Raw genomic sequence first — 17,067 nt, forward strand, 5'->3', positions numbered from 1 at the left:
CATTGTAAGCAAACAACAAAATGGACCTGATAAATCATCCCTTAAAAACTAGATGGAAAAAACATCACATGCTAAATTCCCTTAATATCGCCAGGGACCTACTAAAAGCATACTTTACAAGTCTTTATAAGCCTCTACCATTTGAGGGCCTGAATCTAGAAATAAAAATTTCTCTTGGAGTCAGAGAGGTGAGCATTCATAACGGAGTAAGTTCCCCCGTTCCATACCCTCCCATAGCGTATGGAGAGCTCAGCACTAGAACAGAAGCACTTAAGCCTGGAGAGGAGAGATTAGAAGTAGGAGGATCTTGATCATGCTTATCTCCTGGAGAAGACCAGACTACCATAAAGCCCTCATGGATCTGGAAAGGGAAACAAGAATGGGGAGCTGGTATGGAGGTAGCTCAAGCTGAAACCCCAGGGACCCAAGATTGTCTATCCTCTGACTGCAGGTTAGAGAGGCTAATTTTCTTTTTCATCTCCACCAACATTGCCCAGACAAAACAAAATATAAACAGAGGTGGAAACAGGAGACATGAAATAAGAATAATTTTATTTATAATAAGCGGGAAATTACCCTCTTCTCTTCTAACAAGGCATACATATCCAATTACTCTTAACAGAATGTGCCATATCAGTACTTTTCTGGTGACAACAGGAATGCAGTACAACAGGAATTTTGTATAAAGATACAAAATTCACAAGGGAGTTTCCCCCCACCAAATCATTCATACTATGTACAAATTATAACACTTTTCAGAGCATTTAGTAGTATACAAACAATAATCAGAATGCACATACAATACTTATGCACTTTCACAAACACCTCTTTGCCAAAGTGCTACCTGTACGATTGGTCACAGCGCACATTCCATTCAATTAGCTGTGACCCAGAAATGCTGGTTGCATCACTCTTGGGCCTTCTAAATGGTCATCTAAATGATCATGTTTGAGTCAGTGATGGATCCTAACCTTGTACAAGCAGAAAATATGAAACTGCATTACTTTAGGGTTTGAGTGGAAAGGGACTGATGGTTCAAGAGTTAATTTTTTTAGAGGCACTTTAAATCACAGTGATTGTCATTTTAAAATATAAAGGTTATACATATCCATTGATTATTTTAGGTCATTCATTTTCAAAATATTTCCTCTTATGACTACTTCTAAGCATCCTTGGTTTTTATTTTAAAAGCAAAATCAACATATCTACTGAAGGTTAGTCACAAGTTTCACATTGTCAGCAATATATAGTTTATTTTAAGAAAGGAGAGATTACCAAGAAAATGATCCTCTCTAAGGTTATCTGACACCATTTCTCCACCTTTTGGTTCTGGACATTGAAACCATGTCTGTGAAATAATACTCTAGAAGTGCTAATGTTAACAATATCTAATGATACAGGAATCCCATGGCAGGCTCTGAGGGCTGCAAACTTTGCCTTTAACTGGGTTTACTGAACCAACGAGAAGGCAAAAGAGATGCTTTTCCCAGAAATGTTGATCTAATCTTCTTTAAGTACCATTTTTTGAAGGATCTGTCAGCATGTGCCCAGTGGACATCTCTGCACCCTGTAGCCTGGGGACCTTCCACAGCACCCAGGTGCTCTGCAGTAATAACAGTAATAACAGTGCCTTAGGTTTACCTGGGCTTCAGGCTTTGTAAAAACAGGACATCATTTGCTCTGCACTGAAACTCTGAGAGAAAACTTGGCTTTCTAATAATCTTACACATAAGGCACATTATTCTCAGGATGATTAATTAAATCAGAGGCTCCCAATATTGATTGATCATCACAATCACCTGATGGGCATTGATTCATAGATGCCCAAACTTCAACCCTGGAGATCAGGTTTGTCTTGGGCAACCCAGTACCGCAAGCAGCCTCATGCCTAAAATTCTCACTCTGAAGGATAGGAATCTAACATTGTCAAAAGAGGTCATGGAACAGCACTATTTTCAAACGTTGGCATCCGTTAGCACATTTAACAACTAACACTGCACAAAAGGATCATTAGGGAATAGTCTCTGCTCTTGGAGGCCTCAAAGATGAGTGGCTTTATGGAATTCATAAAGCATCACTTAGATGAGGTACATGTACAGGTCATGACCAAATAGAACATGGGTGAAATAATCTGAAGGGGAAAAGTAGAGGAAGCGAGTGACATGCAGGGGCTTTGAGAGTAGGGGAGGTGTCAAAATGGATAAGGTAGGCAACAACAGCCAAATATGCCCATGTTACAATTCAAGTGTAGAATCAATCCTGCATGATAGATAGTCTTAGCATACACACACACACACACACACACACACACACACATTCTCTTTGCAGTTCATCGTCTATCAGCAGAAGATTTACCTTTACAAAGCAGAAGATTTTGGGGGAAATGTAAAAATAGGAAACACTTATCTAGTACTTATGATGTAATGGGCACTCAAGGGAATGTATACATATGGACTAATTTAATCCTCACAGCAACCCTATGAGGCAGATGCTATTACTACTCCATTTTACAAAGGAGGAAACTGAGGCCCAAGGAGGTTAAGGAGCTTGCCTGACGTCACACAGCTAGAGAGTGGTGGATTTGAACCCAGGCACTGGCTTCTCTGCAGGTCATCAGTGACACGCAGTCTCTTCTCCCACGCACAGTTTCATTTGCGGACATCTTTTCGTTCCCACCCACCACTAAGTTTTGACCTGATAAGTTCAGATATAATAGGTATCTCAGAGGTTGTAATCACAACAAGCTTTCTCTTTCAGCTTCCCATCTGCAATTAAACGCAGATGTGCTACAACATCAATAATCCCACTAAAGAATTTGTGTGTCTGGACTGACAATGTAACGTATCAGGAGCCATCAACTTTGTGACAGCTATCGTAGGACTTTAAAACATATCTGCCAGATGTTTGTCACAAGGATTCTCCTGAGAGCCAGTCACAGGATCTTGTCTGTAGATTCTGACTGCAGTTTTCTACATGAACCTGAAGAAATGGTGACAAAGGAAAATACAGGCATGCCAATCACTACCCACCAAATGTCACTGACACCAGTCAAAGAATCACTGATTAACCTGGAGAGCACTGCAAGGTGAGCTATAGGCTTGTTCTTGCTCTTTAAAATGTCCTAGAGTATATAAAATAACAGTATTTATGGCCTAAGGCTTCCTCTGATGTACACATTTCTTTTAAAAAAGGATTTTGTAGTCAATCATTTTTTTTCAGTATGTTTTAGTATGTTAAGTTGAAAATTACAAAGAACAATATCTGGGTAAAGTGATAAAACACGTAACTTTACACAGACTATCTTTTTAGTCAAGAGCAGAAGTTCTATTATTCCAAGCCAGGGTAAAGGCAGGTGCCATAGAGGACTATGGGAATGAAATGAGATGGTGCATATAAAAAAGCTCTGCAAAACTTTACACTAATTACTTGGCCACTCTCTGGGTCAACTAATGATTTGGTAATAAATGAAATACCCTGGGTTCATTAAAGGGACGCTCTTCTCCATCCTTCAGCATAGCTACACAAGGCCATGGAGCAATTTAGTTAAGCGGCCCGGGCAGTATGAAGGTGAGACAGCCACCATCTTGGAGAGAGCATCAGGCCACATCCTCTGTACCGGCAGGAAGGTTCAAAACCGATCTATTTTGGTGAGGGGACAGCTATGGGAAAGCTTATTTACACTTACAGGAAGTGTTACTAATGGGGCACTTTTACAAATCCAATAGAAAGTAATTTCATAAGAGGTGCCAAAATGTTGCCAGATGTGACAAAAACGAATACATTTTCATTCCACCATTGCCAAAATATGCTGGAAAATTTTAAAGAGTAAAATCTTTTATGGATTGGGTGTAGGGATAAGTTACTAATGATGGCGATCCTGTCTCCAAGAGAAAAGCATCTCCTGGCACAGATAAGGGCCCAGGAGGAGTTGGCCCTGCTGTAGGGAGCATTCACTCATTCCCCAGAATCCTTGTGAGTCACCAAAGGACACTTCTCCATTTAGAAGAAAGCAAACCGCTTAGAAAACTACAGAGGGAAAATCAGTACATACAGCACATATGCACATACAATATATTATTATTAGACAACATTATATTACTTTGAATAATACGTTACATAATTTTGTATCAGATCTATTTTTTGTGACTGTGTTTGGAAAGTTTTATTAATATATTCACTTTAAACACAAATACCTTTCAGTACTTGAAAATCCATTAAGTATAATCTTAGCCAAATTTCTTATAAACCTCAGTGAAACCACCTCCGAACTCCAGGTTCAGTCCCTTAAAGGGATTAAATCTTAAACACACCATCACAACCACAGCTCTGGCGGCTCACACTTGGTGTCATTAGCGTCTATTTAATATGGCAGCTGATGCCTTGTGGTCCCTTGCAAAAGGGGGAGAGCAGAGCCTTGGAGAAAAGTGAATTATAATTGCCTGCCGCAGGACTGTGTGGCGCTGCCTGTGACAGCAGCAAATGGGGAAAATAGGAAGGCATTAGAGAAGGTCTGTTGTACTGATGAAGTGGAATTCCTAGAACACACTGTGCTATAAAATGAGATTTGGCTCCACAGTGCTGGGAGCAAACAATGGACTCAATAGTACCCGGCCTTGGTTGCTGGGCATATTCTAGCTCCTTTAGTCAGAGCAGCCTTTCATTCAAAGGAGCAGGAGCCACACTAGAGAATGGGAAAGAGGGGGTGGATTCCTGGTCCAGAGAAATCCTGAGAGTGAGATGTTAGGGGGAAAAAAACCAACATCCTTTCAACCAGGATGAATAGTACCACGATAAGATAGCTTCTCACACTCCATACGATATAGCAACCACGTATATCATTTTTTTAAATAAATAATTACAGAAATGACTGATCAAATGTGTCCAGCCTGGGTTAATACAGACTGTGTTTTGGAAATATCTGTAGCGGAGCATGGATCATTCTTAAATCTGTATTCCTGGAGAGGAGTGGGCAAAAGAAGACTTCAATGGGTAATGATGGGAGGAGAGCCACAGAGAGCCCTATAGTAAGAAAGGGCTTTCTACTGTAATAAACAGTAATAAACAGTAACATCAGTAAAAGTGTTTTAAACCATGCATTGTAAAACTACATCCTGCCTTAGAAAGAATTATTATTTGCCGGTACATAGATGGGTAACAGATTCCAATAGTATTAATAATAAGCCAGGAGTTAGAGTTTGTTCCCAACTTGCAAAATTCAGAGGAAAAAAAGAGGAGAGAATGCTTACTCAAAAAGTGTCTCTGGCACTAAAAAGACAGTTGAACTGTTGAAATCAAACTTAATTGTATCCTGTACAAGTAGGAGCAAGCCCTATCTAATGATTTATGGGGCACAGTCAAACCAGTTTGCCCCTGAAATAGCCACTTTAAAACAGCTTTAGGTTTTTAAAATCCATTTAGCAAAACTATTTGCACAAAACTACATCACAGATAAAATAAAATACACACATTTATTTGGAGGGGTTCATATGAAGATAATATGTAACAATTTGTATAAAGTATTTGTTCAAAAACTGCTGCATAGAAACCAACTTTGTGGGGAAAATTCTGCATTTTAAGACTTGCCTTGGTGAGAGGTGGGTGGTGAAGTCCAAATGATCCTTTCTTGGCCTACCTTCTTAAAAGGTTTCAATTAAGTGTATACATACAAGCATATACACATATAAAACAAATATTCAATACCTTTTGGGAGTTTCATGTCAAGAAGCCCTGGAACCAAAAATCTCTGGCTATGGAGAAAGCTCAGTTCCCCAACAGGGCCTCCTCCCTAAGCCAGGAAAGGCAGGCTTGGGCGTTGAGATGGTCAACAGCAGATACAGCCCATTCCTGCCTTATTTGTTGAGACTGTCAGGAGGGTGCCAATTAGTGCCTATTTTGATGAAGGCTTTTGTGTTGTGAACATCTGTCCACTAGCATCTGGTCAGGGCCCAAGTCCATTTCACAAGAAATACCAAACAGCTGTCAGATGGTTCTGACTTTGGGTGAATACCAAATGAACACAATCCTCTCTGCCACTGGGAAGGAGGGGCCCCAGTTCCCATTATCCAGCTCCAGAGACACCCAGTCTCCAAGCTTTTGTTAGCACATTCCCTAACCCCTGACCAACAAGTTCCTTATTTTTGTGAATCAGGCTGTGCCCACCTGAGTAAACTGGAACGGATAAAGCCAAAATTAACTCTTGTTTGCTTGAGAGCTAATGATCAGCCCTTGTTTCTGTTCTTGACTCACCCAACTTCTTTTCTATCTCCTCATTACACCTCAGTGAAGTAGGGGTGAGGGCAGGCTCAGAGTAGGGGTTTACTTTCCAATCTATCCACTTTGCTGTTTAGCGGTTCAGCTGTTTGGTTTTGTGAAAGACAAGTGTATAAACCCCATGACTCAATTTGAAAATTCAGTTTATTGGTACAAATAGTTAACGCCACATATAACAAAGTTTTATTATATAAAATAAACTTGTTTGTATCTATACATTGCTTTTGAGTCAGACATTAAGTTAACAGAGCCAGGTGCAGTGGCTCATGCCTGTAATCCCAGCTACTTGGGAGGCTGAGGCAGGAGGACCACTTGAAGCCAGGAGTTCTGGACTAGCCTGAGCAACATGGCAAGAACCCCCTCAAAAAAAAAATTGTAAGAATTATCCAGGCTTGGTGTGCACCTGTAATCCCAGCTACTCAGGAGGATCACTTGAGCCCAGGACCTCGAGGCTACAGTAAGCTATGATCATGCCATGCCACTACACTTCAGCTTGGGCAACAGAAGGAGACCAGTCTCTAAAAGATAAATGCATATTTTTTAAAAATCTGATTAATTAACAGAGATCTTTGGGCCCTCTTTGTTAGTGAAAATCCCTGAGTATTGTGTTTCCAAATACACAATCCACATTACCTACAATCTAAACACTGCATTCAGAAAACTCACCCAGTGAGGAAACACTTCATATTATGACCTCAGAGTTTCTTCCTCTGAGAACAGAAGACAGGAAGGCTATAGCTCAAGGCACCATGGGCCTGATAAACATAGGCTCCTAACTGGGCACTGGACACAACAAAGGCAAATAAAAACTGTAGCAAAACGTAATCACCTAACTCCTAATGCTTTATTTAATATTTTAGAAATATCCAATAGCATCTAATTTAGCGCTCTGCACATAGTAGGCATGTACTATATTTCCTAAATAAAATGAAATAATGATTATTTACTCAGTTATTTTAAACCATGCTCTCACACACAAAAGAACATAAAGAGACAGAAACTGGCAGAAAGATTCATCTGGACACTATCATCTCCTCATCATCTTGTCTTTTTAGTTTTACTTCTCAAGAACCCATATCCTGCTAGTGACAAAAACATTGAATTTAGCTAATTATATTAGGAGGTTTTGGTGTCAAATATTAATAGCCAATTTTTATTGAGTGATTATGTACCAGACATCATTCTGGTGCATATTGTTTCATTTAATCATCAGACTCCCTTTATGAGGTAGGTACCATTAGTATTTCCCCTTTACAGATGATGAATACGAGGCACAGAGATGTTAAGTAATGTTCCCAAGATCTCACAGCCAATAGAATAGCAACCTCCAGAGCCCATACTTTTAACTACTCTGTCATAACACCCCTCTAGAAGAAAAGCTGACTCCCAAGTGTCATTTTGGTGTTCAGCTTCATTTTGTGTGTGTGTAGTAGCGCTAATATGATTTTAGTTGTTCTTCCTGATCTGAGTTTCAGAACTTTGGAAAACCACTGTTACCAGTAACCATTTTTATAGAATACACGTCAGTCACTCTGCTGCTGTGAGCTGGATGTACTTGGAGTGTTGCAACGTTACCTTCATAATCCACTGAGAATGCCATTATTATACATGCAAAAAATAGCTACTGTGTCCGAAATTTACTCTCCCCACTTTCTGCAGACTCTGGAGTATGCTTACTCTTCATCCAAGAAAAAGCAGAGTTGGCACTACTGTCAGAAAAGTACGTAACACCACCATTTAGGTTGCAGGGTGTGCTTCTCTTCTTAATATCTTTAGAGAATAATCTTTAAAGTGCTTGGATCTACTCTTTGAAGGTTTGTAATAGAAAAAATGTGTTGAAGTTTGAGAACTCTTCTCTGAGGACTAATTATATCATAAATTTTGAGGCTGTCTGGTCAAACATATCCCACCCAATGGTGGTTGAAATACTTTTCTTTTTGTTTTTTGAGACAGAGTCTCATTCTGTCTCCCAGGCCGCAGTGCAGTGGCACAATCTCCACCTCTTGGCCTCAAGCGATTCTCGTGCCTCAGTCTCCCAAGTAGCTGGGATTACAGGCATGAGACACCACTCCTGGCTAATTTTTGTATTTTTAGTAGAGATGGGGTTTCGCCATGTTTCCCAGGCTTGTCTCAACCTCCTGGCCTCAAGCCATTGGCCTGCTTTGGCCTCCCAAAGTGCTTTTCTTAATATTTATAATTTTTATTTAAACTAAAGAAGTTCTTATAGCCTTATTTAGAGAGAGCTTATTTTATCACATGGAGGTTTTTTGCACATACAAAATAGAAAATAAAAGTGAAGTTAATTGGTTAAGGTAGTCCTAAAACCTGTGTTAGACTTCGTATTCCGGATATGGCTTCAATTCACAGTCATTGGTGTGTGTTTTTTCCAATGCTGTCTTCTATGCCATCAAGAGCACTGGTGATGTGCACATTTTAATTTATTCAAAATCTTTCAAACTATGTATCATAAACTTAACACTCTAGCTGCTGACTAGATGGTAGCATTCTGTGTGTTTTGTCACCTTTCATGGGATCTAAACAAAAGTGGTTGTGCTGAGATTCAGTAACACTAGAGGGCAGCCTCCAAGTAAAGTTAGAAACAAGCAATAGCACAACTATGCAATAATGTGGCACATAATAGATAAATAATCTATAATTCGGTTTCTCGGCATTATGATACCAACTCAAATATGGTGTCCCAACATTTTTTAAAAATCAAATCGTTCCTTAATGTTTACTTCTAATATGCCTTTAAAATAAGACATCCAAACAGTTTCATAAAGGTTCTCTAGAACCTTTCTAGATATTCGGTTTGTTAAAGCCCCCTGAAAATAGTTGATTTTCCAATCCTGTTTCGTTTTCCTTTTGTTACTCAGCTTCTTTTTAAAATACAGAATGAGAATAAAACATTCATGTTACAAGTTTTATATAGAAACCCCACAAAGAAAAATGCAACATGAAAGATAAATATAGAATACCTATCTTTTTAAATTTTTACTTTTACTTTAAGTCCTGGGATACATGTGCTGAACGTGCAGGTTTGTTACATAGGTATATATGTGCCATGGTGGTTTGCTGTACCTATCAATCCATCATCTAGGTTTTAAGCCCCGCATGCTTTAGAAAATACCCATCATTTAAGGATTCTTTTAAATAGTATAATTATTAGTTATTTTAAACTAGTAGAGTCATCGAAAAATTCTTCTGGACAACTGTATCAACATTTATCTAAAGGTTGAAACCATAAAATGAAATTTGGGATTCCCTAATCATCTATGCAATGAAGATTTACCTATTCCTAAGTAAAATATCACTAAGCACACTTTCCTGTCTACTGCATAAGCAGTGTTCAATTTTAGCACAATGCAGCAAAAAAGAAAAAAGGCCTAGCTGTCTGATTAACACTGTCTTATTAAATAAACAACACAATTTAAGCGTTGTTTTGTGAATTACATCGTCTGCAACACCTCAGTTGCACATGGCAATTGAAGAGACAAACACTCATATAAATATGCCCAACATTGAGCTGGGGGGAGAGGGAGAACACATGTATATCTAATTTCAGAATTTAAAAACTTTCATAAAGTAAAATTGTTTGGAATGAAATAAACAGGAACTAGGTGGCTGCATATATGCCCCGATTTTTACTTGAACAGATCATTTAGCTCTTGGTCCTCGTGCCCATTTGTAACAATGGTTTTTATAGATGCAATGAATGTGCTTCCGTCCTCCTCGTATTAGCCACCTCATATTATGGTATGAACCTCCCTAAAGTTGAAGAGTGGTCCCAACTGCCAGACCAAATGCTACAGTTGAAACATACTCAAAAACTTCAGCAGTCTTTGTGAAGAGCTGAGGGTGAGCACAATAGGACTAGTGAAAGATTCTCCCCCAGCCTGAAAGCTTGGGGGGATGAATAACTCCTTCCTCCTCAGGCCCAGTCCACAAGGCCTGGTGCGTCACCCAGATAGCAGAAGCAGGAAGACAGCTGGCCAGAAGACAGGTACCCCCTGGAGATCAACAGAGGCCGTCAGGGTACCACGTAGCAGTTACAGTCAGACTGGGACGCTTCCTGTTTAGAGGAGACTATAAAACCCCTGCCCCTTCCTCACTTGGGGCCGACGCCATTTTAGGCCTCAGCCCGTCTGCACCCAGGCGCTCATTAAAACAGCGTATTGCTCCACACAGCCTTGTGTTGTTTGTTGGCGCGCTCTCGGGGTTCGGACCAATACAAGAGCCTTGCAACTAGGTGTTGGACTTTGGTGTTGTGCTTATTATGTGTCACTTAAATAGGGTTTATGACAGCAGTTAATTAAATATTTTGTCTGTAAACCTGGGTTCCTGTCCTGGCCAATGCCGCAACCATCCACTCAGCTCCCCAGAGGTGAGATACCTTGGAACCATTTTTTACTCCTTCCCCTCCTTTACCCCACACATCCAACTGGCCCCAAATCCTGTTGGCTGTACCATGCCAACATACCCAGAATCTGTTTCCTTTTTCCACTCACAGTCCTAGCAGATTTATACTTCTAAAACACGGATCTGGTGACATCATCTTCTTGCTGAAAAGCTTCAGCCACCTGCAGCACCCTGGGCAGAGCCCTCCACAAGCTGCCTCAATGCCTCCTCTGTCTTCAGGGCTTCCCCACATCACCTTGTCCCTGTGCGTCAGTCACCAGGAGGGCCCCTTGCTGTGCGGGGGCCAAGTCCTACATTCCCCACCTCTGGGCCTTGCTCCTGCCTTTCCCTTCACCCCACTGCTCCTCCTCCCCCTTTCCTCCCAAATACGGAGACCTCACTCCGCAATTGAAATGCTTCCTCCTTCAATGGAGTCCAGCCTGACCTCCCAGCTGGACAGAGCCACTTCTGGCCTTTTTAGCATCTTCTGCATTCTGCATTTGGGACAGAGAATAGTCAGGCCTTACACTAGAAAGACTTCACATCTCTACCTTCTTCACTGAAATGTGGGCCGACAGTAGGTACACAGCCAGTAAATTCTGAACTAGTTCACCGCTGCCTCTCTGCAGTGTGTAGAACTTTTCCTTGCCAAGAGTAGGTCCTAAATAAATTATCTATTGAATTAAATTGAGCTGCTGCTTTCACTAGATCTAGTAGCCTGAACCAGAGTACAATGACCTTTGTCAGAGGGAAGATCCACTTAGGTTGTGCCATGCAGTCTATTTCATTCCTTGCTAAAAATGTGTTTCTGTTTTATAGGTATGAGTTGCAAGCCCCAGGAGGATATTCCTGACAGAGTATCTAATTCAACCTTCTGTCCCTCCAGTTCTACCCTGCGCCAGGGTCAAAACTGCCACCCTTATGTAACTATTTATTTTTATCCCGACCATAAAATAGGACTAGAATCCCAAATAAAATCACCTGCCATTTGCCATTTGATATTTCTTAGGGTGATTTTGACTCAAGACTCTAAGAACCTCCAGAGACAGTGAGTGTCCCCTCCTAGCAATGGTATTTCACTGAGAAGTAGGAATTTAGGTCCCGGTTGCACTAAAGCCTCTGATGAAATCCTCAAAAAGCTACTTCTAAACTTGTTCTGTGTCAGGATTCACTTCTCACATAATAGGAATAATGTGAGAACTATGATTGGATAATTTTAATTTTTTTTTAATTTTAAATATTGAGTACATAACACAGTGATATGGAGGAGCACAAAACTCAGATTCATATGGTTTGGGACCTTGTCCAGGCCCTTCCCTTACCAGAGGTGTGCTCTTAGGCAAATTACTTGACCTCTTTGAACCTGTTATCTCATCTTTAAATTGGGCGTAATAATACCTATCCTGCCTAACCTAGAGGGTTGTGATAAGATGAAATAAGGCAATGTTTATAAACACATTTTGAAAAACACAAGCACTATATAAACAGTCTTTATTATTAATAATAACACCATTAAATACAGTCAGTAAGCTGACTTCTAATTCTAATGTAGAACTCAGCAAGACTCATTTGGGGAAACGCATCTCCTTACTGGGCAAAACAGCCCTATCTAAACACCTCAAAGCTAGGAGCCAATCTATTCTCTCCCCAACAAGGTGTCACCCAGGAAGGTGTGTTGAGCACTTTAAACATGGCCAAGGAAAAACAATAAAAGATGCAAATACATTATGATTACTTTTCACAGAACAAGCAAGTTAAGACTAGGTATGGTTGATGACATGCATTGTCCTATTCGTACATTTAAAACTCTTTCATGTTCTACGCAGAATTTGCATTTCAATAACAATGTGATAATGTCAAGTTATTCACCACATTTCAAAGGCTTGTCTTGCACACCTGGCATGTTGGAAGATCTGCTAGAGAACTGGATGTAGCTGTTTTCTAGCAGCAAAGGCAATTACATTGTCCTTTTGATTCTTGGGAACGGATGTGTTTGGGCAATATTAACAGGTTTTGTGTTTTGGACACAACAAAATATGAAAACGAAAGCATCACCCTCGGAGATATCCCTGGAGAATTAATTAACCAGCATATTCAGCATGTTGAACTTCCCCTCATCACAAATGAGAGGAAACACCTTGTAGATAAAAGTTGACTTTTTAATAGAAACCTTTCCCTGTACTCAGAACATCCCTTTATAATTTAAAAAAAAAGTATCCAAAAGATGTGTTACCTTTTCTCTTGGCTACATATGAAACTACTTTGCTTTCTAACTTTTGACATCTCCTTGGACAAAGGTGGGATCATGCAACAGGGAGGACTTTTTTTCTGTTAAAAATAAAGCCATACTGCATGCAGTCAGACACATACTCTAAAAATTATTTTAGATAACCACTACCCTGGAACACAGTACAGCAAATATTACGAATCAATTTAATTTCAGTAATTTCTCATGAAGGTGCCTACAGATCGGTAAGTCTAATTGTAAAAGCTAAGCATTTCTAATTCATAAGCATAATTACACTAAACTAGATGGGTTATATGCTATTAGGGTTTTGTATAAGCTACAAAATAATTGTTCAGAGAAATTTAATTCATAAATTGGCATTATTATATCTAACCTTTATTAGACCCTCTAGTTAAAAGTTGAATGTAAATAGCACGTTAACATCCTAATTCAGGTTTTTGATATTTGTTCTAAAACTCATGACACAGGAAAAAGTACTTTTAATCAAAAATAAGGCCCACTCTTTCCGGTGTGGAGTCTGGAGACAACGTGCAGAAATGGCACCTCGAAAGGGGAAGGAAAAGGAAGAACAGGTCATCAGCCTCTGACCTCAGGTGTCTGCCATATCGTTGCATCCTTCAATGACACTTTTGTCCATGTCACTGATCTTTCTGGCAAAGAAACCCTCTGCCATGTGACTGGTGGGATGAAGGTCAAGGCAGACGAATCTTCGCCATATGCTGCTATGTTGGCTGCCCAGGATGTGGCTCGGAGGTGCAAGGAACTGGGTATTACTGCCTTACACATCAAACCCAGGAAATAGGACCAAGACCCCTGGACCTGGGGCCCAGTCGGCCCTCAGAGCCCTTGCTCCCTTGGGTATGAAGATGGGGCGGATTGAGGACGTCACCCCCATCCTCTTTGACAGCACCCACAGGAAGGGGTTCGTCGTGGTCGCCATCTGTGAACAAGACTCCTCAAAATATTTTCTGTTAATAAATTCCCTTCATGAAAAACAAAGGCTCAATTCTCTACAGTGTCTACAGTATTCCCTAGTTGTTATGTTTAGTACTTTATAAAGGGTACACTTGGGCAAAGGAAATTCTTAGCACTTCTGTAGTATGCTTTTATTTGAAAGAACTGGGGCACCACTCAAAATCCCATTCAATCTTTGGAAGGAATGGCCTCAAATCCAGCCAGAAGCCGGTAAATATCAGCAATTTTGATAGGTAAATTCCTTTTAAATTAGAAATGGTTCCTCTGAAGATTCAAATACTCCACACCACTTACAAATTTCAGTTGTTCCCCAAGTGATATTTCATTCTTTGTATGACCATTCTGAAATGATGCAGAATCACATTTTCCATTGTAATAAGAATCTAGTGTGGTTTGCATGGCAAGACAAAGGAAGCAAGTTCATGTCACTATTGGCTGAAAATACTCTACCTAAGTACAGCCTCCAAGGCACACAAAAGAAAATCTGTAATCAGAAATCATTAATTAAGGTTAATTAAAGTCCACATTGTATTTGACTGACATCTACACAAAAAGTACTCTTTACTTTTCTTAAGGCTACATGTGCAATGTTGTATCTAACCCGACACCCAAGAGTAATCACAATCTTGTTATCATTTGAGAGGAGAATGAATTCAATTCAACAAAATTCTTTTTAATGAAAAAAGCTTTGAACTTACTCCCACTGTTCTCCTCCATTCAATGTCTTTTGTTGTTGTTTAAACATCTAGCCTATGCGAATACTGTAAAATGAACAGAACCTATTTTCTTACCCTGCCAAATAATCAGGGGTCCATAACACTGAATTTACAAATGCACATTTTCTTTGCTTCTCAGAGATATCTGAGGGGAGGTGGAGAAGGGCTGGGAGATAATTGAAGCCTCTGGGTGAGCCAGACCACATGATCAAAAACTGCTGTGACACTTAAAGTGTTTCTCCACAAGAAATTCCAGTGCCTAGAAGCCTGGTGAAACCAGTAGCAATTAAGGCCATGTTATCCTTTTAATTTACTTCACATTATTGGCCTCTAAAATCAATCCTTTAATGTGGTTGGGTAAGGGATGGGTCAACAAAATAGGCACGTGCATTAAAAATGCTTGTTGATCTTACACAAAAATTTTGGCAGGCTGGATCTGGAGAAATTTAAAACGCTGCTTTGAAGCTCACTCTGAAATAAAAACTAGTCATTTTCTAGTAAAAAGGAAAAAAAATGACTAATTTTCTAGATTAGTCCCATTTGTAAGGAATTCAAAGTTTCTTCTTCTAAATCAGCCTAGATTTTCACTTACGTTTGCATGTCTTGAATTCAGCACTGTTTGCTTCCAGTGTGAGATTATTTTATGTTTTAATCTACAAAGGAATTAAATTGCTTGGCTTAGACTAGTAGGAGTCCTTGAAAGTCCACTTGAGAAATGGAAACTGAAACATGAAGTGTACCACTATCTGTTGCACAAGGCCAAATTTGCCTAACAGAAGCAAGCTGTGTTTTACATCACACGTGAAGCACATAAATCACCAGAATGTGTGTATGTGTATCACCCTCTTACAGCAATTTACTCCCCAAATCCTTTCTTGACCAAGTCACATAATATATACACCACTGGAGAACATTTTCTAATTAACTCTAAAGTCACAAACCTAAAAAAAAAAAAAAAAGCAAAACATTGAAATTATTAAATGAAAAATGTTCATATAATATTCATGAGTTGACAAAGCAGCAGACCTACAGTCCAAAATGTATGAGCCTTTTGTTGCAAAATACAGTAAAATGGTCTCTAGCTCCTTAGCAATCAGTGTCAAGTGTAAAAAACGAAAGGTTAAACGTGAAGTAAAGCTCTACATATTGTCATTGCCAAAATAACACACAACACACAGCAATCATGATGTCATTTTATTTATTTAGTAATCTGCAAAGCCAAAACCAAATTATGCAGCAGAAATTCTAAGCAAAGTCATGAATGGCCTCATTTACCTCCACAATTGTGAATAGCCTTAATGAAGAGTTTGCACCCCTTTGCTTTCTTGTTGAAATATGAAAGTGACATCAGCCTCTGTACTGTATTTTTATTTATTTATTTATTTTTGCCAGCAAGACTGAGCAAGAGGCAAATCCTGGAGTAAATACCAGCTGGATGTGCACATAACAAGGTCCAGGGAGACACTCTCAGAAGTTGCCTCTTTTAATCCAACACTGAATTATACGAGAAACAGTTTTCAGTTTTTCAGAGCACAACTGCCAAAATAACTGCAAGGATTGCAAGCCCTAGTATATCTCAAACCTTTCCCAAGACACCCCAACACTATCTGAGGCACTGAAACTATGGCAACCGAATAAGAAAGCAGCCTCTATGATTAATAGATGAAGATCCCAACGACAGTGTCTAGCTAGGGCCATCATTCATGATACAAGAAGAATTAGCACAGAATCCATCTCGAAAACCATTAACAAGTATTCTTATAAAAATCAACTCCACTGCCATTCTGCCACATATACTTGAGTTTAGAATGCTACAAACAATTTGGTTTCTATTTATCGCTCACTATGCAGGAATGAGAATGTTCTTAGAAACTCAGATGCTCGTGTTTTTAAAATAGTGAAATGCTTAATAGAATGTTTTCCACCTGGGTATTTGAGGCCTAAGAACAAATACATTGAAAAACCAAAATATGTGAATGAAGTCAAGTGGCTCTCTGGGTAGAAAGGAGGAGGGACAGTTGTTGAATTGTTTTGAGTGTTTTTTTGTGGAATGCAATTTTTCGTAAAGCATTCCATTTTCAGGAAAGGAACGTTTCCATTCACCAGCTCAATCAGTATTCTCTCAGTTTCCTCATTCAAGGACAGTAGGAGTCTGGGGGAGGGGCGGGGAAGTGCTGAAGTCGCTGCAATATTAATGAAAAGATTGAATACTCTTCTTTAAAAAACGAATCAGGAATAGGAACAGGGAAAGAAGAATGGATCCATCACAGAGAGCTTGTCTGTAAAACTCTCATAGAACATTAAAACATAATTAATACAATCTTTATTTCTTCCTAGTCTCTAACAATGTTTATTTTCCAATGGCATGTTTTCATTGTATTTAATGCCAGATCTTGTTCTGTTCTATAAATGCTTCAAATCAAATCATGGCCAAAGGCTGGTCTTTGAAGCATAGAGGGG

General features: G+C 39.5%; 1 protein-coding gene and 1 pseudogene across 2 annotated transcripts in view; one reads left to right on the forward strand and one right to left on the reverse strand.

The window, feature by feature from the left end:
* Nucleotides 1-17,067, reverse strand: part of SEMA6A (semaphorin 6A) — a 130,590-nt gene that overhangs the window by 105,364 nt on the left and 8,159 nt on the right. The gene's annotated exons all lie outside the window — the stretch shown is intronic.
* Nucleotides 13,425-13,974, forward strand: LOC134739551 (small ribosomal subunit protein uS11-like; annotated as a pseudogene).

The sequence above is a fragment of the Pongo pygmaeus genome, chromosome 4 (genome assembly GCF_028885625.2).
Source record: "Pongo pygmaeus isolate AG05252 chromosome 4, NHGRI_mPonPyg2-v2.0_pri, whole genome shotgun sequence".
NCBI lineage: Eukaryota > Metazoa > Chordata > Mammalia > Primates > Hominidae > Pongo > Pongo pygmaeus.